The sequence below is a fragment of the Podarcis melisellensis genome (assembly GCF_964234715.1).
Source record: "Podarcis melisellensis genome assembly, chromosome: 6".
Taxonomy (NCBI): Eukaryota; Metazoa; Chordata; class Lepidosauria; order Squamata; family Lacertidae; genus Podarcis; species Podarcis melisellensis.
Genome location: NC_138538.1, coordinates 78794340 through 78821271, shown reverse-complemented (window position 1 = coordinate 78821271; position 26932 = coordinate 78794340). Strand labels below are relative to the sequence as shown.

The 26932-nt window shown below is 42.5% G+C and overlaps 1 protein-coding gene and 1 long non-coding RNA gene across 2 annotated transcripts in view; one reads left to right on the top strand and one right to left on the bottom strand.

Moving 5' to 3' along the window:
* Window positions 1-3135: 3135 nt before the first annotated feature.
* Window positions 3136-26932, bottom strand: part of LOC309373347 — a 38027-nt gene continuing 14230 nt past the window's right edge. The window contains exon 2 of the long non-coding RNA XR_014169987.1: window positions 3136-3741. This is a non-coding gene — a long non-coding RNA (uncharacterized lncRNA). The remainder of the gene's footprint in view (window positions 3742-26932) is intronic.
* Window positions 3329-26932, top strand: part of VAV3 (vav guanine nucleotide exchange factor 3) — a 214802-nt gene continuing 191198 nt past the window's right edge. The window contains exon 1 of the mRNA XM_081917452.1: window positions 3329-3647. The gene's annotated coding sequence lies outside the window, so the exon portion shown is untranslated. The remainder of the gene's footprint in view (window positions 3648-26932) is intronic.

Here is a 26932-nt window from a genome sequence, read left to right as displayed (position 1 = left end):
CTTTAACAAAAGAACAGTTGAAAGCAGGAGTGGTAAACTAGATCAGATGTAGCTTTAAAGCAAGGGGTGGAGAGCCTTTTTGGTGCCACAGGACAGATCCTTATCAGGATTGGCACTGCAGGCCAAATTTAGCAGGTGGGCAGGCTAGGATTGCCCTGCAGGCCTGATTATTCCCCACCCCTGATTTCAAGGGGTGCTAGTTTTCCTGGGTGCCAGTTTTCATTAATCACCTTTTAGTCTGTCCCTGAAGTAGGAGCAATTAAATAGGAGATTTATTATTCCAGTGCAGTGACTTCAGTGGTTGTTATTGCGAAATGATTCAGAGGAAGGTACAAGGAGAACTTGCTTAGAAATGATACAAAGCAGTAATAAAACAATATATTTCTCTTTCAAAGGACCTGTTTAGTTAATCCATGGGAATGAAATTCAGTGGACTGGAGCCAGTGCTTTGGTGCAGACGACAAGCTATTATTTTTACAGGTTCATTAGGTATTCACTCACAGGCACTGAAATCACCTGAAGGCACATTCTAAGAAGCTAACTCTTGCCCTCAATCTTGTGGGTATGTTGAGGGCTGGCATATTACCCATCCTTTGTGTTTTCCCAAGGAGAAATGCATTTAAAAAATGACCTTTTAAAATGAAGGGATGCATACTGGTGGGCCTCAGCTCCCAGACACTGTTGGTGCCTCTATAGCAAGTCTGACCTTTATTATTACTAATGCACTTAGTGAAAACATGGATCTAGTTGCCATAAAGAGCTCATTGCTTTGTTTCCCACATACTATCAAGATCAGCAAGCTTTCTACTTCCATCCATCTGTAATGATTAGCATAACAGGTTGAGTAGGAGACTATGTTCAATGGCAGAGGTCATGCTTTGCCTGCATAAGAACCCATGTTCAGCTGGCATCTCCAGTTAAATAAGGACAGCACAGGTACTGCTTCTTCTTTTTAAGGATCAAGTAGGAGGTGATGAGAAAGATCCTGCCTGAGACCCTGGAAAGCCACTGTCAATCAGAATCGGCAAATTGTCTATGTTCAGACTTTACTATTTAAATCATCACACAGTGCGAACAACCTGGAAATTATGTATATTGGTTGAGATGTGTGTTGTCAACCAGTCAACTTACATGACCACTAACACACACACACTTTGCACCTTTTGTACTCCTCGACTCATAATCCACGTCTTACTACCTTTTAACTTAGATTTTCCATGCTATAGACCCTGTCTCTTCCTTTGAGACTTGGCTGCATGAGGGCCTGGCTTTGGAATAAAGCCACAAACCTGGGCTGAGTTCCGGACGAGACGTCTGCCTTCACTCAAAGCCCGAGGCATCTGCTAGTTCTTGGATTCCAGTAACCCTCCTACACATGGAGCTTGGAATGGTTTTATGCTGTATCATTTCAGCTCAACAAAATATTTTATATTTAACACAGGCACACACGTGCCTCTTTCTGTGCTGCTTGTCTTGTTAAAGAAGTGAGATCCCATGCACATCTACTGAGAAGTTAAGTCCCACTGATTTCATTGACACTTACTCCCAGGTAGGTGTGCAAAGGATGGCAACTTTGGCTTGCTACCCTGAACCAGAGGCCAGGATTCTTGGGACCATGGTTAACCATTAGAGCACCCTAATCCAGATGCTTCTCCTGTCTCCACTGCTGTCTGCTTGCCTGCTCTCTCTTCCTCTGGTCTAGAGGGAGCAGCAGCAGCTGCTTAATCACTTCCCTTCCACACCCCCAGGCAGAACTGAGAATTGGGCCCAGAGTGGGTGGTGACAGGAGAAGGCATCTTGCCCCCAAACCTCCTAATATCTGGAGATGCAAATCTACATTCCTCAATCCTCAAGGCTTTTATTTATTTTTTAACCAGGAGCCACAATATCACATACATTTATGAGCCAAAAGGCAATGGAGGTCAGGCCCGTGTTTGGGTATTCATATTGTTACATGCCACCCCAATTTCCAGAAGTGGTGTGAGAGTCCAGGGGTTGCAGGTGTGATTTCCAGGGTCTGTGTTTCCTTTTCGGACAATGAGGCACAGGAGAGGTTGTTTTAATGATATATGGTTTTATTTACACATATATACAACCTGTAGCTAGGTGGCGTGATTGCAGAGCATTCACATCCTATGAGGGTCTGGCTTCCCCCTTAAGGGCAGCATTGGGTTCAAAAGACAACAATAAGCCATCCTCTGTGTCTCTTATTTCCAGTCTTGTCATCTCCAGCTCACATGGAGCTCTCCAACTTCAAGACCCCCGCCCCAGCCCACATCATTCAAAGTTGAAACTCTAAAGCTGGCCTTTGCCTTTGTTCACTAGCACTCAACAAAGAAGGGACCACACTCTCCTTTGCCTATCAGTCTTGCCCTCTGATGCTTTCCTTGATGGGCCATCACTAGTTTTTGTCCCCTGCTAATGGCCCATCCAGCTAATTCTGCTGAGCTGGCTTGGCTCATTAGGATAATCAAATCTAGGGAGTTCTGTGTTGGGCAAAGTTTAACCAAACCTTGATTAAGTCTAACTGTTACTAAATCCAGGAATTATGGGGAGGATTTAGGGGGATCTGGCCCCCCACAAACCCATAACATCATGATTATGTATGTCATGATTACGTATGTCATGAGAAACAGGCCCAGTTTAAACAGGGTGCCTGGTTGGCTGGTCTGCCATAGGTGATGTATCTAAATGGTTGAGTGAAGCATCTAGTCCAGTGGTTGGCAAGGTTTACCTTGCCTGGGCCGGTTCACTCCAGCGGAGATCCCTCCGTGGGCCAGAACGCATGCGCGCCTGAGCATGCATGCCCACGATTTCCAGCGTCTGCAAGTTCCTGCGCCGTGCTATGTTGGTTTAGTGCAGCGCACAGGAACTCACCAAGTGGGCAGCTCAGTCTGGTGGCAGCTCGGGGCCAGTTAAAAGACCCCTGTGGGCCGCTTGTGGCCGCTTGTGGCTCATGGGCCTTAGGTTGCCCACCCCTGGTCTAGTCCTTTGCTTTTGAAATTCTTGCTTCTTCATTGGGTCAGCAGAATCTACTCTGTATGTCTTGGTAGAGGGAGAAGTACACAGTCAGAGGGAGGAGTACACAGTCAGTTAGGTGCAAGGTTTTTGGAGCATATACAGTGAAATACTGGAGAAGAAGATGTTATATATTGTATTGTTATACTTGGAAACTGTACTAGAATCCACTGAATGAAGGGCGGCCTAGAATTTTTTCAGAAACAAAAAATAAAGCAGCACAATCCACCAGAAGCTATAAAAGTGAATACTAAGAGTATTAATACCATTAGTTAGGACCATTTTAAATGCATGATTGCCTGTTTCCTTTGTGAGTGTAATTACAGAAAGGTGATCCTCAGTGTTTTGGAGGGTCTTTTCCAAATCTTCCTTTTGGGTCCTATTTCTGTCCACAAGATACTCATGACAGCATACCCTGGAGGTGTCAAGGCCCCCAAAGTTCAGAGCAGACACTACAAGCCAGTTTCTCACTTTCCTTCCATTCTGTCCTAGGTTTGACAAGGCTTTGCAACCTCCTCAAGATGTGCTGCAGGCACATCTTGCAGTCCACCCCCTGGTCTCCAAGAAGGAACTAGAAATCAAGGCAATATTCAGAGGCCTGATGAACACAACTTCTTCAGAAAATCCAGGTAAGGAAATATCCTCTGCGAGCAGGAATCATGGTGAGGTCAGTGAGAATCTGACTGGCTGGGTCTTGGATTCAGGAAGATTTTGAAGGCAGCCCTTTGGAAGAAAGGAGATGATAATTCTTTCACTTTCCTACTGACCATATACCTACATATATATATGCATACTTGCCTACCTAAACTACTTTGAGGGTTCCCTCCCACCCCACAACCAAGTGCTATATAAATGTTATGAAATAAATCAAATACATGTACATTTTGATGTCCCTTGTATATAAATGTATGTTTGAACACACATGAATCCTATGCAGAAACAGACTCACATTTATTGTCAAAACATAGGGTATGTTTCCTCTCTCTCTCTCTCTCTCTCTCTCTCTCTCTCTCTCTCTCTCTCACACACACACACACACACACACACACACACCCTCCAACTTTTTTTTTAAGTCAAGCATAGCATTGCCTTTAGTGAAATAAGCCATACATGAATGTATGCTGGTAACTTCAGTAGAAGAATCCAGTAGCCGATGAGAAAGGAGGCCATAAAAGACATGTCCAATACTTCTAGGGACCAGGCAGGATCACATTTCAGCCCATTTATCCCCTCTGCCTCTCGGTCACAACTGATCCCAGTGTCATCAAGTGTGTGGCTATTTTTGTTTCTAATCCTCTTCCTGCCTGGTCTGAAAAACTCAGCAGGTGAAATTTTTCCCATCCCTTTATCCCCATGTCAGGAAAACCTTAACATGCTTAATTTATTTGTGTCAGGCTACTATTAAAAGCCAGACCAGAAGGGAAGGTGGATGAGGAATAACGACTCCCTTGACTTTTTCTTTTTTAAAAACTCTCTTGTCTCACTTTGCAAGGAAGGGTGAATAGGCAAGCATCCCTTGCAAGGCTCTTTGGATGGTTTTAGGATGTTGTTGTCAAGGTCTCCAGAACTAGAATTTTCCAATCTCTTTTAATATGTTCCCTCTTTGAGAGAGGATTAATGGAATGGTCTTAGTCCAGTTTGTTTCCTTTCCATACAAGTAAACTGGTAACTCCATTACTTTGAATGACAGCGCGGATTTTTAAAGCAAAATTCTGCACCCTTTAAAAATGTAATTCAAAAACAAAACACAAGGTGGTCCAAGGTGGTCAAAACTTTTCAGTAAGCGTGGCAGGAACTTCGCTTTCTAGTTGCTCCAAAAATTGATGAATGTTAATGTTGTTTGTAGCAAATAGCCCATCACACAGATGAGAGGCAGTCATTCATGCTTGGCTTTCCTTATTCATGCATCTGCTGCACAGCTGATTGGTGGCTACATAAGACGCACAGCCCCTCCCAAGAGCTCCATACCAGCTTTGGTAGGGTGTGATTGAATCCCACCTAAAAGCAGTGCCAGTCTGAGGGGCCCCCACATGTTACTGTCCTGTAGAATCTTGATGGATCCATTGGCATTTGTGGTAAGAAAGCAGGGAGATAATGAAGCTTTGGATATAATGGTGTGCTGTTCCTCAAGGGATTCAGGCGACTACAAAGATGGTCTCTGTTACTAATACTCACATTGCTTATTTTGTGACAGTATTCACTGGTACCGGCACTTCTTTTTGCTGCCTTTGGCAGCCATTTTGTGCTGGCACCCACAGGACTTTTATCAATATTTGGGTAGTGGAACCTCATTTTTAAAACCCCCTCACCAAAAAAGCACTGGGTACTATTGTTAGCAGTACTAGGCCTCCCTGCAGGTGAACTTGCAAGACCATAGTCATGCACCGCCTCTCCAGCTTAGAGTCTGGGTTCAGAGCCCTGCTGGAGGCTGGGATCATGACAAATAATAGGAATGGAATATTACTTCTTCTCCACCTCCTCCTTTCCCCAAAACTTGGAAATAGCAAGTGAACCAGCTGTGCCTCCATCCCACCATATGCTCCTAAAATGAAAAGCAATTATTTCTGTTGTCAAGGAGTCACTGAAAAATGTGGATCTTAGCCTTGGGGGAGATCTGTAGCCTTTGTCATTCTCCTTGCAAACAGGAGATTGTATTCAGGCTGTCTGAAAAATAAATCCATAATGATGTCACGAAGCTGGGCTGTAAGTGGGATGGGAAACAGGAAATGTAATGGACTGACTTCATCAGCACTCAGATCTAGTTCTAGCTGGTTTGGCATGACAAATAAACTTCTGAGGGAACACAGACACAACGGTGGTGTTTCCTAAGAAAATGTACATTCCCCCTTGCTTTGGGACAAGCTCTTGTAAACAAACAAAAATGGTTTCAGCATGTGTAGTTCCTACTGGCTACTGTCCACCACATCTCCAACCCACTTCTCATATAATCTGTTTTGCATTATAGGTGTTTTTTTTGGGGGGAGGGGGGAAGAGGTAAGGTGAAGAATGAACATATAAACCCACATATGATGCATTGTTTTTTAAAAAAGAGAGAGACATCCCATATAACCAACAAGGGAAGATGTAAGACTAGGAACAGATCCATATTACATTTGTAATGCAAGTTGCAATGCAAGGCTCTTAAACTGCACATACAACACATATTTAAAGCACATTCTCCCACAAAGTGTCCTGGGAAATGTAGTTTGTTAAGGGTGCTGGGAGTTGTAGATCTGATAGGAGTGAACTATAATTCCCAGGATTATTTGGAGGGTAGAGGTGGAATGTGCTTTAAATGTTTGTTTTGTACAGAGCCTCACTGTTGTGATCACTTTATACCGTATATCATGTCTGTTTTTACCTCTATCTTTGTACCTGAGTTTTTTGAGTTATGGAAAGCACTGCATGCATTTGAATTGCTGTGTGGGGGTAAATTTGTTAGTATTCTTTCAACAATGCTGAATAATCTCATGTAAATCAGCCTCAGTTTGTATCTAAAACCACTTTTATTCTGAAATAAGTTTCTATATCTGAAGTTCCGCCCATTAACAGTTCCAACAGCAGCTCCTTCAGAATCTCACCAGGTAAATCATGGATGCCAGAATGTATTTATGTATTTACTGAGCATAGCTTTGGCATAATTTGAGACCTGTAGGACAATGGGGATTAATTTGAGAGATGCCTCCAGAAAATACTCTTCAAATGCAAATTTTGATGCAGATTAATGCCTGAAAGCATAGATTTAATAATAACTGTTTTTAGTATACAAAAAGCACTGAAATTACTAAAGCTGCAGTCCTGTACACCAGTGGTGAAAAACCTCAGACTCAGGGCTCTGGGAACTCACGAGGCAATTCTCCTTATTGGCTTCCTCCTTTGCCAAATAAAGCATTTAAGAATTTTTTTCTCTTTTTATTTATTCCTAACCTTCTCCTCCTTTTCATGGTTTTGTGCCTTCTCAGTTATGGCTCCCTAACTTTGGAATACTGCAATCTGAATGGTATAGCTCAGTATGTATAGGTCAAGTATGTTTGTGACCCCTGTTACCCAAAAAGACAGCGTGCCTCCAGAGTGTCACTAATTTGCGGGGGGATTCAGGCATGTACTGTAATTCTAGTTGTGTGAAATTAAAGTGATTTAAAGCAAGCTGTCACCCTAGCACCACCAAACCACTTGAAACAACAACAACAAAAACCCCACTGGACGTTTTGCTGTTAGGAAAGTGACAGGGAAACACATTGAAAAGTGTTGGACAAAACGTGTGGGGCAAATGAACGATTAACAGCAAGATGTGTATAAATATCTTTCCAACTAGCATTTTCTCCAGCCTCCTGGGCTAACTGCATGCTTTTGCAGTGGAATCGCCACACTTCCTCCTCCTCCTCCTCCTCCTCCTTTCTCTTCCTATTATTCTCCTAAACGTGTGCTTGCCAAGATGTGTTTGGAACCCGACAACGGATCTGGAGCAGAGGAGCAGTGGGTGGAAAATGGGCCAAACACTCATCACTTCCCCATTCCTGCCCTGCCACCTCAGTTTCTCTCTCTCTTTTATTTTTTTAAAAAAGTTCTTTGGTCTGTTACATGCATTTAAATGTTGTCCAATTTCATCCTAACCTCCCCCTATTTGGTTATCTCACTTTCTCTGAAGTTGCTGATTTCTCCCTTCACTGGAGCTAAGAGCAAGAGATCATTCATAACTCTGGCTCTTCCTTACATCTAGAGGACATCCCATAGCTACTAATAAAACTAGTGGTTTTAGGAAGTGAGACAAATTGCAATGGCTTTGTGTGCTCCGTCTGTCTCTCTCTCTCTCTCTCTCTCTCTCTCTCTCTCTCTCTCTCTCTCTCTCTCTCTCTCTCTCTCTCTCATTTTCTTGTGAACCAGTGGAAAGGAACTTACTTTATTCCATCTCTATTTCCCCTCAATTATGTTCCTCTTTTTTTAAAAAAAACCCCAGACCTCACACATCTGTGTTATAAATCCCAGGATTACCAAGGTACAGATGATGAAAATTGACATTTTCAATCCCAGTATTAGCCCTGTCTTAGTTCATAATGCTTAGCTTTTATGTGATACTTTTATCTTTAGAAAGTGATTTGGAAGGATTAATTGGTCAATATCTGCATTATTTGCTTCCATTTACTATACAGCAAGCAGAGCAGTAAGCAGTAGGGGTGAAGGGAGACACAGTGCTGATTCCCACTGTACAGTGTTAGGGCATGCCCACTGTAGAGCTACAGCAGCTGCATGGGGTCTCCACTAAAACTGGAATGTTCAAAGTGGCTTAATGTATTTCTTCTTTAAAGAACAACGTGTGAAAAATACAAGAGACAAATCTACACTAAACACTTAATCTGGTCATTTTCTTCTTCTTCGGAAACCCTGTGAATTGAAGTTTAGAAGTGGTGGGACGTTGTTAGGGATCTCTAACACGCCATTCTTGGCAAACCAAACTACAGTCCTTATCTGTGTGTATCTGAAGAAGTGTGCATGCACACGAAAGCTCATACCAAGAACTAACTTAGTTGGTCTTTAAGGTGCTACTGGAAGGAATTTTTTTGTTTTGACTATGGCAGACCAACACGGCTACCTATCTGTATACAGTCCTTAGGACCCTTTTAAGAAAACCATTGGCTCCCAGTACATTTCTGAGCACAATTCAAAGTGTTGGTGCTGACCTTTATAGCCCTAAACGGCCTCGGTCCTGTATACCTGAAGGAACGCCTCCACCCCCATCGTTCAGCCCGGACACTGAGGTCCAGTTCTGAGGGCCTTCTGGTGGTTCCCTTACTGTGAGAAGTGAGGTTACAGGGAACCAGGCAGAGGGACTTCTCGGTAGTGGCACCTGCCCTGTGGAATGCCCTCCCAGCAGATGTCAAGGCAATAAACATCTATTTTACTTTTAAAAGACAACTGAAGGCGGCCCTATTTAGGGAAGTTTTTAATGTCTGATGCTGTATTGTTTTTAATATTCAGTTGGAAGCTGCCCAGAGTAGCTGGGGAAACCCAGTCAGATGGGCGGGGTATAAATAATACATTATTATTATTATTATTATTATTATTATTATTATTATTATTATTATTATTATTATTATTTGCAGTTAAAACTAGTGTAAAACAGAGAGTAGTTTATACCTGTGCTTAATATGTAAATACACAGACTTTTACAGGTATATGGGAGATAGAGAAGATGCCTTGCCTGCAGAAAGTCCCAGGTTCATTCCCTGGTATCTCCATTAGAAGGTTCTGGTAGAAAGTGATGAGGAAGACCTTAACCGGAGGGGAGATCCGCACCATGCTTTTAAAGCGCATCCAGCATACATTTAAAGTACATGGCTTCCCCTTAAATAATATTGGGAACTGTAGTTCGTTAAGAATGCAGGGGAATTTGATCTCTGTGTGGGGTTGACTACAGTTTCCAGGATTCTTTGGGGCAAATAATCTCCTTTAAATGTGCTTTGGATGTACTTTAAATTTATGGTGTGTATCTGATGTCTGACCCTGGAGAGCCACTCTCAGCTAGAGTAGACAGTACTAAACTTATACCAGATTGATTTGGCGGAAGATAGCTTCCTGTGGATTGTATGCAACATTAGTCCTACTCAAAGCAGACCCATTAAAAGTAATGCGCAAGACTAATTTAGGACAATTAATTCCATTGGGTTTGCTCCCTTTGTTCCAAGTGCAACGGTTGTGACAGGTCCTCAGTGTAAGTTTGTTTGTGCTCCAGAGTATTTTGTTTTGTATAATTTTGCATCCCATCTTTTTTTTTTTTTGTCTAAAACAGGTAATGTAAAGCAACTAAAGCATAATATGCACAATGACCCCTACAACCGAAAGTGTTTTAACACTTGGGGAATTTGTCTCTGCATCTCTTTTCCCCCACATGAATTATATCCAGCTATGTTTTGTATCTCTGTGCTTTTATTACCCTAAGTTCTTCAATTAATAATAAAGCTTCCTTTGAAGGTGGAAAATATATGACATTGTGCTAAATAGATTACTGAATCTAACTATGTCATCATTAAGGACAAAGGTGTAAGAATGCTTTTAGTCATAGTCAGTTCTTATTTATCAGTCAAATTCTTGTTTGAATTTATTTTGCTGGACACTGTGTGAGCTTAGGGGGAGACTCCCATCTTGAGGAGTGATCATCCACCAGAGCACACCTCTTTGGACTGAGTTGGCATCTGTTTATCAATAACGTGCCACTTTGTTTTATCGTGCAAATGTTTGATTTAGCTGCTGTCCAATGAGTTCTGATGTCCGGAATGTTGAGTGTTTTGATAATGTGGCTCAATAAAAGATATCTTACTCTGATAACTCTCCACCTCGAATGATCTCCACATCTCTTATTTGCCCATGTTGCTCAACATAGTGCTTCTCTAAGGTCCTTTGATACACAACACAGAACCCAGCAATGAGCCCTCATTAGCACCAGTTGTTTAAAAAGTCTTCCTGTGCCATTCCTGGGCTGGCTTTCTGCACTCCTATATTTGTGCCTTTTGACAAGTTGCTCTAAGCAGACAGTTTTATTCCGATTTCATTTATGCTGCCACTGCCCTAATTCATTTCAAAACTCTTCTCTTCTTAAAAATTGACCAGGCTTCCCTCTATAGATGCCGCCGACCATGAAAAGCTTCTTTTCAGGCACATTTTTAAAAGGCAACTCTTACACAAATCACTAGTAGAAAGCTGTGTGGTCCATCAGATTTGATGTTACTTTCTTTACACAACTGTCTGCATGTGGTAGGATTTCAGTGCCTGTGAACTTGGCCTATGTGGCTGCCCAGAGATGAGTTGGAATCAGTGCTCCATTGAAATAAGGAACTAGCTGGTGACAAAAATAAACACTGTGGGCGGAATACATTGCAGTCTTCTGATTCTTTCATTAGCAGAAGTATTTCTGCTTGCCCAACAGACCAATCCCCCCTCTCTTTTCACTGCCCCACATGCTGTTTTGGGGGTTCTACTGACCCTTCAGAGTGCATTTGGGGGAGGCATAGGGGGCACTCAAGGGAAGGAGATCGGGTGGAAACACTAGCACTCCAGTTTACAGTTGAATCTGGGCCTCTGTGATTCAAGTTATGATTTAACCAATCCTTTGCCTTTTGGCCAAACACTGACAAAACCCTTCTTTCAAACATTTTTTCTTCGCTTCTAGAAGCATCACTTGACTCTGGTATATATCGCAGTCATTCTGTGTATGTATCGTAATCATGACAGGTTGCCATAAATCAACCAAAGAGAAACCTCCTGTGGTTTTTCTTCAAATTGCTGGCCATATCCCATAGGTCCATCGGCATCCTTATGAATTAGAACAACAGAACTGGCTGTTGGATTTGCCAAATCCACAACTCCGAACTCTTCATGAATGGGATGGGTGGGTGGACATATGGGCAAAAAATGGATTTAGGAATAAAAACACGAGGACTTGATAACTTAAACAGATGCAAATGGACCACTGAAGTAACATACTTATCCCTCGAGGAGATTATCTCCGTCTTTAAAACAACCCACAACATTAAATTTATTTAGGAAACAGTCATTTGAAAACACTGATTAGAGGGTTGCAATGGGCCTAATCTCAGCCCCTTTGAGCTCTCTTGAGCCTGGCAAACTTCAGACATTTTACCACCTAAGAAATTACAGGTCTTTAGAGAAAACTAGATTGTGAAGTGTTCTGGTGAAAACGTCTCCCAGGTTCGTTCAGTCTTGTGATGCCACCATCAAATATACTGTTCACGTGTTGATGAGGCCATACTTACAGATGTGTTGCCTAGTTCACTAAGCATCAAAATACTGCAGACGGTTCTGAACTGGCACATGCAAATCTCTGAGACTGGATGGAGATCTATATCGCATGGATGGAGATCACATTAGATCCCTTTCCCTTGGAATGCAACTTGCATCATGCAAGTGGAGCAACTGGATCCACATTTGAGACCATGGGTCTTGATCCAGTGAAGGAATCAGAGCACATAAGCCTGCTTATTTTTGTTGTTCTCCCTTGCTCTGTTGAGAATAATAAGCTTTTAAAAATACCAAACAAGAAGTTACTCCCTTCCTGCTACTGAATTTTAGCCCAAATAAAGTAACACCCTCCCTCCCCCCCCCCGTTTCAGCGATGAAGCTTGGGAGATATCAGAGAGTGCCTCTAAATGTCTGGGTCTATCTCCTCTCTCCAGTCTTGTTGCAGCAAGTTTGCCCCTTTCTTTTCCATAATTTATGTTTCTCCATACGAGAATGGTCAGTCCTGGGACTCCTACTGTAACATTTTTCTCCAATGAAGTCTTACTCAAATTTTTACTACGAGCCTAGGTGGGAAAGCGTCATTTCAGTGGCTGCCTTGGTTCCCTGTTGCGTTCTGGATTGATTCCAAGGTGGAAATAATGATCTACATAGCCCTTAGCAGCCTGAGCCCAGCATATTCAAGAGGCAATTTTCACAGGCTACCCTCGGTATAGAGCATAAGAGGAATTAAAGATCCAAATCAAAGGCTGTATGTTGAATTGAATTGAATTGATCTTTATTACGGCCATTGGCCCGTCACACAACAGTTTCCCATACCACCATAATGTACTTGAACCTCCAAATTTAAAACCGCCAAAACTTACAAAAAAAAAAAAAAAAAAACAGACAAGAACCAAGCAAAACAAAAACAAAAGACCAACATCATACATTACAACAAATTTGTAGCATAAACATCGCCCTCTGCTCATAAATTGATAGAAGACATCAATGGTGATATCACCTAATTACATCCTAAAGCATAGATCATGGTTTAAAGGGATTATCCGAGCCACACAGGAGTCCGTTTCTCTTCTTTAGGGATAGGACGCTGATCAAGAATCTGGCAACCATGAGTGATCTTAGGGGGTCATCATCATTTAATAGATATCTCAATTTGGCTTCAGTCGTATCATCGGCAATTCCCTTAAGATATTGAGCAAGAAACTTGCTCCTGGCCGATAAGTGAAAAGCACAATCAAGAATTATGTGATGCAACGATTCTGGTGCCCCACAATTACAATCACATAAGAGCGATATCTGTCCATTGGAGAATCTATTTCTCAGCACGTTCGATGGGAAGGTGTTGAATCTTGCCTTTACAAAGGCATATCTATGAGCTGAGGAAGTTAAAGAATTCAAATAGTTTGGGAGCCTTAAGAGGGGTAATAAACCAAGATTTAGAGGTGAGCAGGTACCATTGCCCAAGATCATTTTCTGCTGCAAGTCCATCTCCTCTAGCTTACAGGTTACTGTTCTTTTAGCTGGAACTATATCCTGCTCTAGTAATTTGGATGGGGAGATTCCCATTGCCATTATTTTCAGCTGTAATTTTTTTACCCATGGGCTCTGGAAATCATCTCTCCACATACATTGTATCAAGTACAAGTTTGGGAGATTGTGCCATAGAGATAACCAGTGACAAAGTATGTGCTTCCACAGAGCATTTTCCAGGGATACAATATTAAGTTCCATGCGTAACGCTGTATTACTTACACAGTTGGGCAGTTTCAATATCCCTCTTAAAAACTGATTTTGAATGACCTCCAGGTGAGATAGGTTGGCAAAAGTCCCCCAAATTGAGATGGCATAAGCAATCGTCGGGATCACCTTGGCCTTGAAGACTTTCAACGCCGATGGGATATGAAGGGCCCCATCGGTGAAGAAGAATCGCAAGATCGCCAAGGAGATAGATTTGGCTCTATTTGTAACATAGGCTACATGGGCCTTCCATCTGAGGTTATGTTGTAACCAGACTCCCAAATATTGGAATCTATAGACTTGTTCGATGACTCTCCCATCAATTCTCCAATTATGGAGTTTCCGGCTCTTTGAGAAAATCAGGATCTTAGATTTTCCATAATTAATTGTAAGGGAATTTGCGTGACAGTATGATCCAAAAATTTTTAGGGCCCTCCTGAGACCTACTCTAGAAAAAGAAAGAATGACTGCGTCATCCGCATATAGTAACAAGGGGCAGCGATAAAGTGCTAGGCGGGGTGCATGAATCCTTTCTTGGGCCTCTATCAGGGGAGTCCTCATGTCACTTATGAACAAATTGAACAGGAGTGGAGCCAATATACAACCCTGTCGGACACCTCTGTTAATGGGAATTGAATTCGTGAGATCACCCTCCGGGGTGAATCTCACTCTGGCCGCTGAGTTCTCATGGAGTTTGATTATTAGCCAGAGAAGCCTTCTGTCGATGCCCCAGCGGGTGAGTTTTTCCCAGAGGATGCTCCTGGGGATACTATCGAATGCTGCCTTCAGGTCAATGAATGCCACACAGAGTTGGCCACCTTTTGGGGTGGAATATTTCCAGGCAAGATGCTGTAAAATTAGAATATGATTAATTGTTGACTGTTTTGGGCGGAATCCGGCTTGTTCGGGCCCAATTAATTTTTTCTCTTCGGCCCATTGGATTAGTCTGTTCAACAGGGAGCGGGCATACAGTTTCCCCACTATTGAGAGCAGGCTGATGTTCCTGTAGTTCCCCGGGTCATCTGGTGAGCCCTTTTTGTGGATTGGAACGATAACAGCGTCCTTCCATACTTCCGGAATCATTCCAGAGTTGTTAACTGCATCGAAGATGTTCGCCAGGACCTTGGCCCACCAGTCTGCGTGGTATTTTATAGCTTCTGCTGGGATCAGGTCTGGCCCAGGCGCTTTCCCTGTTTTAAGGTTGACGATCAGGTCATGGATGTCTTTCGGATCGGTAGGGGGCCAGAGGGGAAGCTGATCTTGAAATTCGTCTCTTGTGTTGACGATACAGTCAGTTGTGGCAAAGTAATTTTTTAAATAAGATTCCCAAACTGGGGCGGGAATAATAGTTAAAGGGTATCTTTTAGTTCTTTTATTTACCAGGAGCCAAAATTGTCTGGTGTTCCGTGATGATGAGGCTTCTATAATTGCCCGCCATTGATTCGCTTGCCATTCCAGTCTGGCACCCTTTTGAATTTGCTTGTAGGCCGATTTTGCTTGGAAATATTCTTTTGGCAAGACCGTTGCCCCAGAGGCTTTATACTCTTTGTAGATGTTACCAAGAAGTTGTCTAGCCTGTTTACAAGCACTGTTGAACCACAATGCACCTGTCTTCCTTTGTGTTCGATTTATTATATGCGTCGGGACAGAGAAAAAAGACGTTAGATCTTCCGACAGATTCGAGAATAGTCTTAGGGTTTGGTCGTAATCATGATAATCCTCAATTAATCCTGAATATGCTTGTTTTAGTCCTTGTTGTAAATATGCTGAGAATTTTTGAGCATGAAGTTCGGACCATTTTACACTTTTGACTTGCAGTACTGGGTTCGTAACCAAATGTGTTGGATGTCTGTCTCCATCTGGGGTCCAGTCTATAGTCATTGTGGCGACCAACGGTAGGTGGTCGCTCAGTTGAATATTTTCAACTTTAAAATGGGAAAATTTGGGGAATATATCATGAGATACCAGCATATAATCCAGGACACTGTTTGCAGAGGGGCTTATGTATGTGAACTCACCCGGTATGTCAGGTGGGCAGTTCCCGTTTAGAATCACTAAGTTTAGACGTAGTACCAATTGGTAAAGAAGGGTTCCTGCTTCATTTACCCTTTCGTCTTTGGAGAGTCTTTGATTGTGGAGGGAGAGGTCATTAATGAATTCAGGGGTTATCCACCATTTGGCTTTGGTTAAGGACTCCCAGTTTGTTGCAATGCGAGCATTGAAATCCCCTGCTATAACATTGGGTATATTGGGGTGTTTGGAGTGACAAAGAATAAGATGTTCCTCCAGGATTCCCCATTTATTGTATAAGTCAGCAATGTTGCCTCCAGGAGGAAGATAAACATTTGTTATAGCAAGTTCGAAGTTTTTCCCCGTAATCAGGGCTGTAATTGCAAGGGTGGAAGCATTTACAAGCGTGAGTTTTGCCCGTATTTTCAAGGAAATTGCTATGACTAATCCTCCACTAGGCCGGCCTCCTTTAGTGGACGGGCATGCTGGTAATGATATAGCATCAAACCCATTAATATTTACTCTCCCCTCTTCCCATGTTTCCTGCAGGAGAATTACTTGGTGTGAGTTTATTAGTTTTACAAAGTCTGGGTCGATTTTTTTCCCCTTCCAACCTGCTATGTTCCAGCTTAAAAGGGAGAACGGGGGAGAGTTTGGCTGAGGTTTGGGTAGTCACAATGGAGAAGGGGGGAACGCTGATCTTGGTGGGTTGTCAAATTTAAAGAAGTCAGTAATTTTCCTTTGACTAATGGTAGATGACTTCTCTCCTTTTGGCGCAGGTGTGCCTCTTGAGCTATTGTGAATATAGATAATATTTGATGTTTTTAGCTGTCGGGCCCAACTAGGCCCTGAAGAGGCTCCTGCCAAGTCCGCTGGAGCTGTCCTCTTTGGGGATCTAACCGATCCACTTGTGATCATTTGGTTTATATGTCCTGCTGGGTCTTCAGTCCACTCTGTGGTGACTCGCGGCACTGTGGTGTCTTCCTCACATGATTGTTGGATTTTTGGTGGAGAAGCCTTACTTGAGGTGGCCACTACCGTCTCAGGACGTGGATGGTCTTCGATGTATGTTGATTCCAAGTCCGGCATGGAGGGGTGAAGGGACAACGATTTATCCAGGGGGGTGTTATCCTGAGTTCCATTCTTGGATCGGTTAATCACAGAGGGAACAGATAAGTCTATTAAAAGCAGGGATGAGTTACCAGCGTGAAGGGGAGGAGAAGAGTCTGCCTCCAGCAGTGGGACCTTCCCATCTACTGCAGAGGGCACCTTATATGCTGGGTATTGGGGAATTGTTGTTTCCATCTCCATGGGGCATGGCACCGCTAAATTAGAGTGGGTATCGTTCGTAGGAACTCCGTTGCAGGCGATCCTTAGGAGCTGAAGTTTAAGTAAATCCAGCCTATTTATAATATCTTGTTGTTCCATCGCTGGTAACTCTCCAAAGGAGGCGATGAGCTCTCTTTCCTCCTGGGGTGTCAAAGAGTTACTGGCACACTCGTAGTGTTTGGTTGTAGGAGTGGAGTTACTATGAGACTGGCCCAGACATGGAGTGTACAGCTCAGCCCTCTTTTGTGGTTCAGGGCGGGAGGGTTGTACCGTCTCCTTGGTTAATCCCTCTGATAGGAGGGGTCTAATTTTGGAATCCATGAAAACTCTCGTTGGAAAAATACCAAGATTATTCAAAAAAACTTTTTGCTTAATAATAAGAGAGGGGATTTTTGCAGAGTGGAAAGCCAGCATCACTCTCTGATATCTGTTCTGGCTAACTAAGGGAAGCACAGCACAAAGATCTATTTGTGATGCCTCGAGTTTTAGAAGCCATCTGAGGTGCTCTTTAGTCCCATGTAGCGTTGTCCAACTTAGGTCCCTTCCCCGGAAGGTTAGGGAAATCTTCCTTGGATGTAGAATCAGGGATTGGCGATTCAGTGCGGGGTTGAGATTGTATTTGCAGTTCTTCATACAATCGGTGTTTGGTGGAGCTTTCTGCCGGCGCAATGGAACATCTACTGCCCCCTCTTGGGCTGTCTGTGCCGGCTGGTGATCCAGTTTTTGCTGAAGACTATGCAGCTGAGAGGATAGGCCATCAATTTTCTTAAATATACAGTTTAGAGTTCTAATTATTAGATGGAGTTGCTCGCATCCTGTGCAGTCCGATTCGGCTACCAATTCCTCCTTTGGATAGGGACCATCCCCATTTGTGTTACCATTAGCGTTTCCAATTTGTAACGTCTCAGGGGCCTCATCTTCTGATGTTGTTTCAAGGGCAGTTAGAGGATCGAAACGATTTTGAGTTGCTATTGAGTAGGTACATTCTTTGGGGCCTCTCCCTCCTTTAGGTGAACCCTTCCTTAATTGCTTAGGCCTTGGAGAGGATAATGCCTCGTCAGAGTCTCTTGGACGTTTTCCATGGCCCATAAATCAATTTTGCAGGAGCTGGGGAGCTCCTTAAATCCTTTAGTCTTCCTCACAAGAATACTACCACTTCCAGGAGAGTGGTGCCATAAAATTACTCACAGTAAGGCAGTCAGTTCAAGCCTCTTCCTTCCCCTTTTCCTTGTTCCTAGGATTTTTGAGACAGCTCGGTTCCAGCAGTCGGGCAAAATTCACTTCGTAGTGTGCAATAAACTAAAAGCTAAAGGAAAGAGCTGGTCGACAGGGCAGAGGATTTATGCCCAGGAGAACCTTTCACTTATCTCTTCCAGTTAGGGAGGCGGCGGCAGCCGTGGCGGCAAGTCCGGGCGTCGGAGCCACCCAGATAAAAAGAAAACAAAGATAAAACAAGTAGCGGGATACTAAAAGATACTAAAAGACAGCCAGCACAGCCAGCAGATCATTAAAACTCACGGATAAAAACAAGGGAGGATAAAAACCGCATAAAACCACTTAAAACTTTGATAAGAGTAAGCGAAATTACTCGGAGACTACCTTCGCCGCCATGTTGGATCCTCCCATGCTGTATGTTCCATTCCAACCGCGGTCAATGGATCCTGAGTTCGCTCAATAACAGACAAATCAATCTGCATGGTAAGAAATATAGGGCTGTATCCGATGGTTGTTATTGTGTGGGTTACCTCATCTGTACCATGCTAAAAACCAAAGCGGAGAAGCGTGTGGTGCTTGGAATACAAACAGCAAAACCCACACATTACCATGATTTTCCATATTTCCTGATGGCTAGATTAGATCAGAAAAAAACAGAGGAAATGAATATCTTGTTAGTATTTCTGTTTCCCTCCTCTGCATCATTAAATGGCCATGTAACATTTCCAAAGAGACTAAATTAGATCTTGACTTACAGGGAAAGCATCCTTTTTGGGCCTGCCAGGAACTAAGACAGTGTCTGGAGTCAGATGCCAGGTTGCTGAGGTAGGAAAGGAAGCACTGAATCAAGGGAGGCACGTTGGTATGAGAGAATGATCTCTGCCTTTTTTGTCGTGCGTTCAGTCACTCACTATTGTGACCAAGAAATGGAACCAAATGAGGGATTTTGAAGACAGGTGTTATCTCAGTTGCAAGTGGGTCCCCTTAAGTTCATAGGGACAAAGTTAATTCAGATTGACTTAAGCTTCCAATACTGTATGCATAGAGTAGGCAAAGTACAGCGTTTTAGCGTGCCAGTTAGATGTTTTTATTGATTGATTCGGCTTTCCACCATTTTGTTTTTGTTTACCAGGTTCCCCTCCTCCCCATCTCTTCTGTGATTGTTTTGTCTGGTTGTTTCCTGTCTTGTTTGAATTTCTTTTATTACATCATATTTAATTATAATACTGTTAACTACTCTGGAAACGTCTTAGCTAAACAGTGGCATTTATTTTTTTTGAAAATAATTGAATAAACAAATGCCTGATTCTGGTTGGATCCTAGAGCCATGATGTCACCAAAAACCCTTGCCTGGAGAAATTCTGTACTTTGAACAATTTTTTAAAAAATGAATTAGGCAATGATCAAATGGATAAACATATGAATCCTGTGTGCTGCCTTTAGATACCAAAAAAGGGAGCAGGGGAGGCAGGGTAAGATGACAGCTGAGCTAGCCTTCAGTTTCCAGGTATGCACATCTTTCATTCTAGTTGCAAAGCCAGAATCATGCATTTCTATACCACTCTTCATCCAAGGATCACAAGGAGCTTTACAATATCAAACACAAAATACACAACTAGTAACAAAAAAAGCAATAGCCCCGCACAGTTTAAACAGCCATAGGTAAAGAGACCCCTGACCATTAGGTCCAGTCGTGGCCGACTCTGGGGTTGCGGCACTCATCTCGCTTTATTGGCCGAGGGAGCCGGCGTACAGCTTCTGGGTCATGTGGCCAGCATGACTAAGCCGCTTCTGGCGAACCGGAGCAGCGCACAGAAACACCGTTTACCTTCCCGCTGGAGCAGTACCTATTTATCTACTTGCACTTTGACGTGCTTTCGAACTGCTAGGTTGGCAGGAGCAGGGACTGAGCAACGGCAATTCACCCCATAGCGGGGATTCGAACCGCCGACCTTCTGATCGGCAAGTCCTAGACTCTGTGGTTTAACCCACAGTGCCACCCGTGTCCTTTAAACAGCCATAGATTGTTTAATTAGCCAAAGGTCTGGGAGAAGAGGAATGTTTTTGCCTGGTGCCTAATATTGCAACTGTGGTGGGAAGCCATTGTGTTAATAAAAGACTATTAAACACTGTTCCTTCTGTCTCATGCTGGTCAATATACTGAATCCCAGAGTTTCTAAAAGCACAGATCATGCACCAGTAAGCCACCATGTAGTCTGTGGAGGAATGCTGCATATATGTTTATGTTCATATTATTATTATTATTTGAGGGAGGGGGTGTTCTGTGACGTTGACTTTAAAGGTTTGAGGCTGTGTACTATTAAAAATGTTGCAAGCCTGTGCAGCGGTAGATCAGATGACAGGTTTTGACAGTGGAGAGAGAGATGATGGCTTAAAAATCTTATTAGATGGAGCATGGATCAGGTAAATTCAATCTGATTGGTCTGGGTGACAGCAGACTGATTGGCTGGAGGTTAGCATCAGTTGGAGTAAACCGTCAGTGAGAGAGACAGTTGTCTCTAGCATTGGCATCCATCTCATGCCTAAGTCTGCTATATATGCTACTATGAGGTTCTGAAGGCATTCCTGGTGAGTTGGTGGCAGCTGAAAATCAGAGGAAGGCACATACCTAAATCTGTGATGATACAAAGCGAGGCTGACGGAGCTGTTGTCCCTGACATAGCCGTAAAAATCAGCTAGAATTACGTCTGTTCTTTTAGCTTTTAGCTTTGCTTAGCTGTGGGGGAATTGTGCTTGCTATGATTCCCTAATTGCCTGGCCATCTGATGAGCTTCTCTGTTCTGCAAACAGCAAGCATAAAACATCCACACACTACTTGTGCCAAATGTTTTCCGCGTGGGGACCCTCAAGTGTGCTTTCCGATTATTCCAGTGCTCCCGTTGTCAGAACTTATGGCAGCATCTGAAATTAAGGTGCTTGCCAAAAAAAAAAAATTAGCGTGGGAGTGAGAGGACAAACTTCTGTTTTTCGCAGGGGAAATTGTGCTTCTAACTATCTTGTAAGCCTTTATCCCTTCAAGATGTTGCTTGTAGGTTATTTATACAAAGTGTATCAAGAACGCTGTATTCCTGCATCAGACTTCAATGTGTACACTAGGTAATGGAGCCCAGGAGGCATAATGCTCACAATGGAACTTTGCTCATTTTCTCTGGGCAGTCAAGCAGATGCTCACAAGATATTGCACCTTCTGCCTCTAGGAACTGCAACACCTCCTAATCAATTTTTAAACTGGAGTTTCCCAAGGGCCCGCAAATAATCTTGAAGAATAGCACACATGACCACTTGTTTCTAAAACTTACTTGGGTAGTAAAACACAGCGCTCCCAAAATGAAGCTGCTTGGTAGCCTTACTGCTGTAGTTGCCCCTCTTTCCGCATACAGCCTATTTGGGTTTTAAAGCTCTGGCACCCTGAGCAGTCATCCAAAAAGGCATGCAGAGAATATGGCTGCAGCCATCTCACAGCTGGCAGCCATAATGTCCAGGTCCTTCGGCTGAAGCTCTTCCTCAACCAACTCTAAAAACAGCCCTCATAAGTAATGTCAAAGAGCCCTGCCCTACAACATGGACTCAGAAGATGTCTCAGGAGACCCTGAGTATTAGCTTCCTCTTCCCCAACTTCTCCTGCAGGATTGACACAGACTCTGAGCATCAGATGATTTCCTGCTGCTCCAATCCATCTGAATTGGCAAGAAGCAGGACTTTTTTCAGCCAGAACTCACTGGAACTCAGTTCCGGCACCCCTCAGGTGGCCTCCATTGCCATTACAGTGGTACCTCGGGTTACATACGCTTCAGGTTACACACTCCACTAACCCAGAAATAGTGCTTCAGGTTAAGAACTTTGCTTCAGGATAAGAACAGAAATAGGGCTCCGGCGCAGCAGCAGCAGGAGGAGGCCCCATTAGCTAAAGTGGTGCTTCAGGTTAAGAACAGTTTCAGGTTAAGAATGGACCTCCGGAATGAATTAAGTACTTAACCTGAGGTACCACTGTATAAGAAAACAAGGGAGGCGTTTGTAGTGAGTTTTGGCACCTCTTTCTCTAGAAAAATAGCACTGGTGACAAGGAAAAGTGTATCACAGAGGGCCCTGGATCTGCTACCTGCCGATCCTTTGTATAAATCCTCACTTGTGAAAATAAATGTGGAAACTGAAAGATTCCCAGCTGTGTCAACTGAAACAGTATCTATTTATATAAATGTATATTTAATGTGATTTGTTCATATTAACCTTGTCCATAGAGAGATAATGCAGATTCTGTTGGGCAATAGCATCAGATTAATGCTATCGCAAGGACTGCAAGTTGCAACAGAAAATGCTATTTTAATTTATCTAAACCCTAGATAATAAGTTTATAGATTTCCTTTTCGCTAGTAAAGAGGCCAGAAGAGAGATATTGCTAGAGCTATCTTTTTTTTTAACAGGCTGCTCCTCTGTATTGGTGTGATAAAACTAGCATTTAATAACAGTGTGAGGATTTTCTGTCAAATGCTTTTGCTTTAAGCAGTGTCTTAAGATGTGATTACCTGGTATAAAATTGGAAGTGACTGTGAGGAACAGATTGAACCAGAAGGTGGCAGTAATGGGGTCTCCCCTATGGTTTTAGAATCAGAGAAGCCATTGATATAAGAAAAGTGAAAGGACTGATTGGAAAGTGAATTCGGATTATTAATATACCTTTATCCTGCAAAGTGTAAGGACACCATGTTGTTTCATTAGATGGCCAGAGGTAGTGGTGACGGCTAGATTCACTACAAGGCTCAAAAACTAGCTTTCTGAAGTAGTCAAGAAAATAAAAAACCCCCAAACAAATCTTCTCCTTTCAATTCTAGTTTATTGCTAAAGAACATTTATTTGTTTGCTGTACCTTATAATATCCAGAAACATAGGTGTTCTGAGGCATAATCAGAAGTTATCTGAAATACCGGCACTCCCTATCTCCCTTAAATAATACCAATATGGCAATGTATGCATGATGGAGGCGAAATATTTCTGTAGATATATAAATACATACCCAGACTACTCACTTTCACAAACTTTAGTGATTTGGATCCCTGCCTCATAAAAAAATACATCATTGATAAAATGTATTTTATATCAGCAAGTGGGTAGGTAAATTCTTACTGTTTTGAACAGTAAATTCTTACTGTTTTGAATAGTATCTTGGTATCTTGGCTTTTCTATGCCAAACAAGGTCTTCAATTTGCCACGTAGAAATAATTAAAAGTAACACATGAAAATGCAGTAGTAGTAAATAAAAAGGTTTATAAATAGTATATAGATACCTTTGTAATAAAAAAGGTTCAGAGAATTCTAACTCAAAAATATGAAAACAATAACCAGTTTTTCCTCAACTCTCCTACACTGTAACAACACACTGCAAGTATTATTATAATTCATTTCCGACTGTATTCAATTATTGCCCCATGCCCCAAAGCAGCTGCTCTATAGTTGACGGAATTATAAATTGGTAAAACTCACGTTGAACCAATCTGTGGTTGATACTGTTTGCATGTCCAAACAGAGGTAGAAAATTCTGGCCTTTTACAAGGCCATTTTCCTGGGTGGAGAGTACTGGAGTCATGTTTATATTACCTCTTCCTTTATAAATTAACATACAAGCTGAACTTTGGGCAGCAAGCAATGACCCATTAGTGAGGGCTAGGCTTTTAAGTAGCATCATATTCAAAGGCAAACAGCATATCCTGTCTCCACCTTGTCCCTTCTCAGCAGCTAGCTGCAAAACCTTCATCTGCTGGCTACATTCCAAAATGTCAGACTATTCCTCCCTGGCCCTGTATCCAGGCAGGTGGAATATGCAGTAGCCAGTGGGTACCAGCCACCAGTATCTGTCGAGAAAGCATCTTTAGCTATCAGCTAAGCAAACAAAAATAACCTAGAGAGGGGGAGAAATTATTTATTTATTACATTTAATAAATTTGTATTCCTCTGCAGATTCCAGGGCGGTTCACAACATAAAAACCACAAAATACATAATAGGAACATGAACAAAGAATTAGGGCCTTGGATGATGATCGCAGGGTCTGTGTAGGTCCATACAGAGAGAGCCTGTCCTTGAGATACTGCAGTTCTGAGCCATTTATAGGTAAAAATCAGCAGCCAGGATAGTCAGGTTAGGACAGGTGTATAACCTGTCGCTGATAACCTTAACAATACCAAAATCAAAATTTACAAATTACAAAATTACATATTAATTCCCATGTTACTTAAGGGCTGCTTCTGAGTTTTTTGGGGGAGAAAAAGGCTCATATCTCCAACATGTAACCAAAACATTTAACAAGTGGAAGAGGACAATTGACCAGAGGGTAAGAGAGAGGGTAAGTTGTGGCAGCACAGGATAAGAGGATGCCGATTTATTGCCACTTACAAGCAGTAAGCACAGTTTGCCATCTGCCTAAATATTTTCTGGTTGCAAAAAATAGACTGAAATGCCGGCTATTAAAAATGAATTTGACAAGTTTCCACTCATAAATGTTCTTCTGAATGTTCAGAGTTTTTCCACTTACAATATTAATGGAATACTGCATTTTCCACAAATTGTTATTTGAATTATTTAGCAATTTCCCCTCTCTCACACACTCTTTGGGTCTAATAGCAAGCTATTATCTGCAAGTAAACAGTGTCGTGGTGTTTAAGTGTTTACGTATGAGTGGTCAGATAAAATAGACTTTATTGGTTCAATATTTTTGCCTGTGCTTGGGGGAATAGTAGCCCAAATAAAAATATAACCTTTTCTGTAACATTAATTATTTGTGATGTTATTTCAACCCAGTTCTGGGGAGCTGCAAAGGTCTGCTTTGAGTTGCTCTGTTAGTTAAATTGTGTCTGGCCTACTTAATGCCCCAAATATTTGTAGTGCAATATTGTAGAAGGCAAAACAAGAAAATAAGCCAAATATTTCCCAGATGAAGATGGACTTCAAATGGTACCATAAAGAATGCCACCTATTTCTGTGACTGATACTTTTATTTCCTAAAAAAACAACAACCTTTATTTCCTCCAAAAGAAAAGAAAAAAGGTTGAATTTACACAATAACCTAATAAACCTCTTGTATCTTATTCCATTTTTGTGAGGTGGGCTTTCATGACACGTCACCTTTCCTAGATTCCTTACATGTAATTCAGCGTCTGCTAACCTATCTTCACAAAGGAGCCTTCAAAGCAACATAGTTAAACTAGAAAACAGTCTACATTAATCATTCCCATCTACTGAGTCATACACAGCAATGGCCCTAGTTGGTGCTGAGGTTTTTGTAATACGTAAGAGGCATAAGCAACCTGAAAAAAATTGGGTCACCATGTTGAGATTATTTTGTTGCTGGCATAGAAGTTTTGTTGCTGGATTGTAATATTGCCCCAGGCACTTTGAGACTGGAACTTCCATCAGCCAAAGGAAGTGGCCATGTGGCCCTTAGCTCAGAGCTTTTGTGAAAGAACTCTCATCCTCAATGTGTGTGTTTTGGAGTGATGTTTGGCACTAGCACTACTACACCAGGAGCTAATGCTAGTGGTGCAAGGTGTTCCTCCACAGGGTGCCAAGCCAAGGAGGCACAAAACAACAACAACAACAATCCTATATTTATATGGGTGTCTACTCAAAGTTATGCCCTGGTCAGATGGGCAATTCAGTTGCCGTACCTATGACATAGTCTCAGTCTCAGTCAGTTTTATTGCACATAGCCAAAGGCTGCCGCAATGGACATAGTGAAATTGAGAGCATGCACAGAATGAAAGGCTATCCATCATGGGCATAGAATTATAGAATTGTATAGTCGGAAGGGACCACAAGGGTCATCTAGTCCAACCCCCTGCAATGCATTGTGCCCAACATGGGGCCTGAACCCACAACCGTGAGATTAAGTGTCTCATGCTTTATCAACTGCGGAGGGCATTAAAATAAGAAATAATTAGGGAGCACCAAATGTTGTCCTCGCTCTGGGCGCCATATTGCCAAAGTCGGCCCCTGATGCTGAGTTGGCATAAGAACCTTAGGTGCCCCCAGACTCAGTCTCATCTGTTTCCAACAGTGGTTAGCTATACACTTATCCAAACCCTGAAGTAAGGCATGATGGAGATGTTTGGTTCCTGCTGTTGCTTGTTCCCTGCCGATGATCGTCACAAGCATACCGCTTCTGAACATGCAGTTTCAATTTAGTTGTCATCTTTCCTTCCAACAATGAACTCAGTTGCTGCAGCCAAAATGAGGCCACTGAGAAACAAGAGGAAAGTATGAGCATGCTCAGAAGAACCCCAAGGTTTCCCAGAGGTACAAACAATTAGGATGAACTCCTAAGAGGGCAAAACATACACAACACAAAACCCCACCCTAAAAATGCCAAAGGAAGACAGCCGGTTTTGTGGCCACGAAATGCTGAGTGTCTGCTTGGGGAGAAAATAGAAAACTGGAAATTGGGAGGGGAAGTAGAACATAGTATCTTGAAAATACAGCTTGGCTTTTGGGGTGAATCACTGAGCAGGAGCACTCAGCATTGCAACATTTTGTTGCAGGTCCCACTTGTTCCCAATAATAGCAAGCTCAGGTTGTGAAGTGCCTATGATTTTGGAAGTGAAGCTGGGCCGCCCAAAGATAAAGTGCTGGTTTTGACGTACTGAGGGAACTCCCTAGGCAAGCAGGATTATATAAGTATATAAATCAAAATGACTTAAACATAATAGAAAACCCCAAAGCTGCCCGACTATAACTTTGCCAGTCTGTTGCCTTCCATATGTTTCGGACTACAACCGCAATCAGCCTCAGCCAGCACACCTTGCTGACAAAAAGCAGGCAGGCTATGCAAGTCTGTAAATTAAATCTTTTGATCAGAATTAT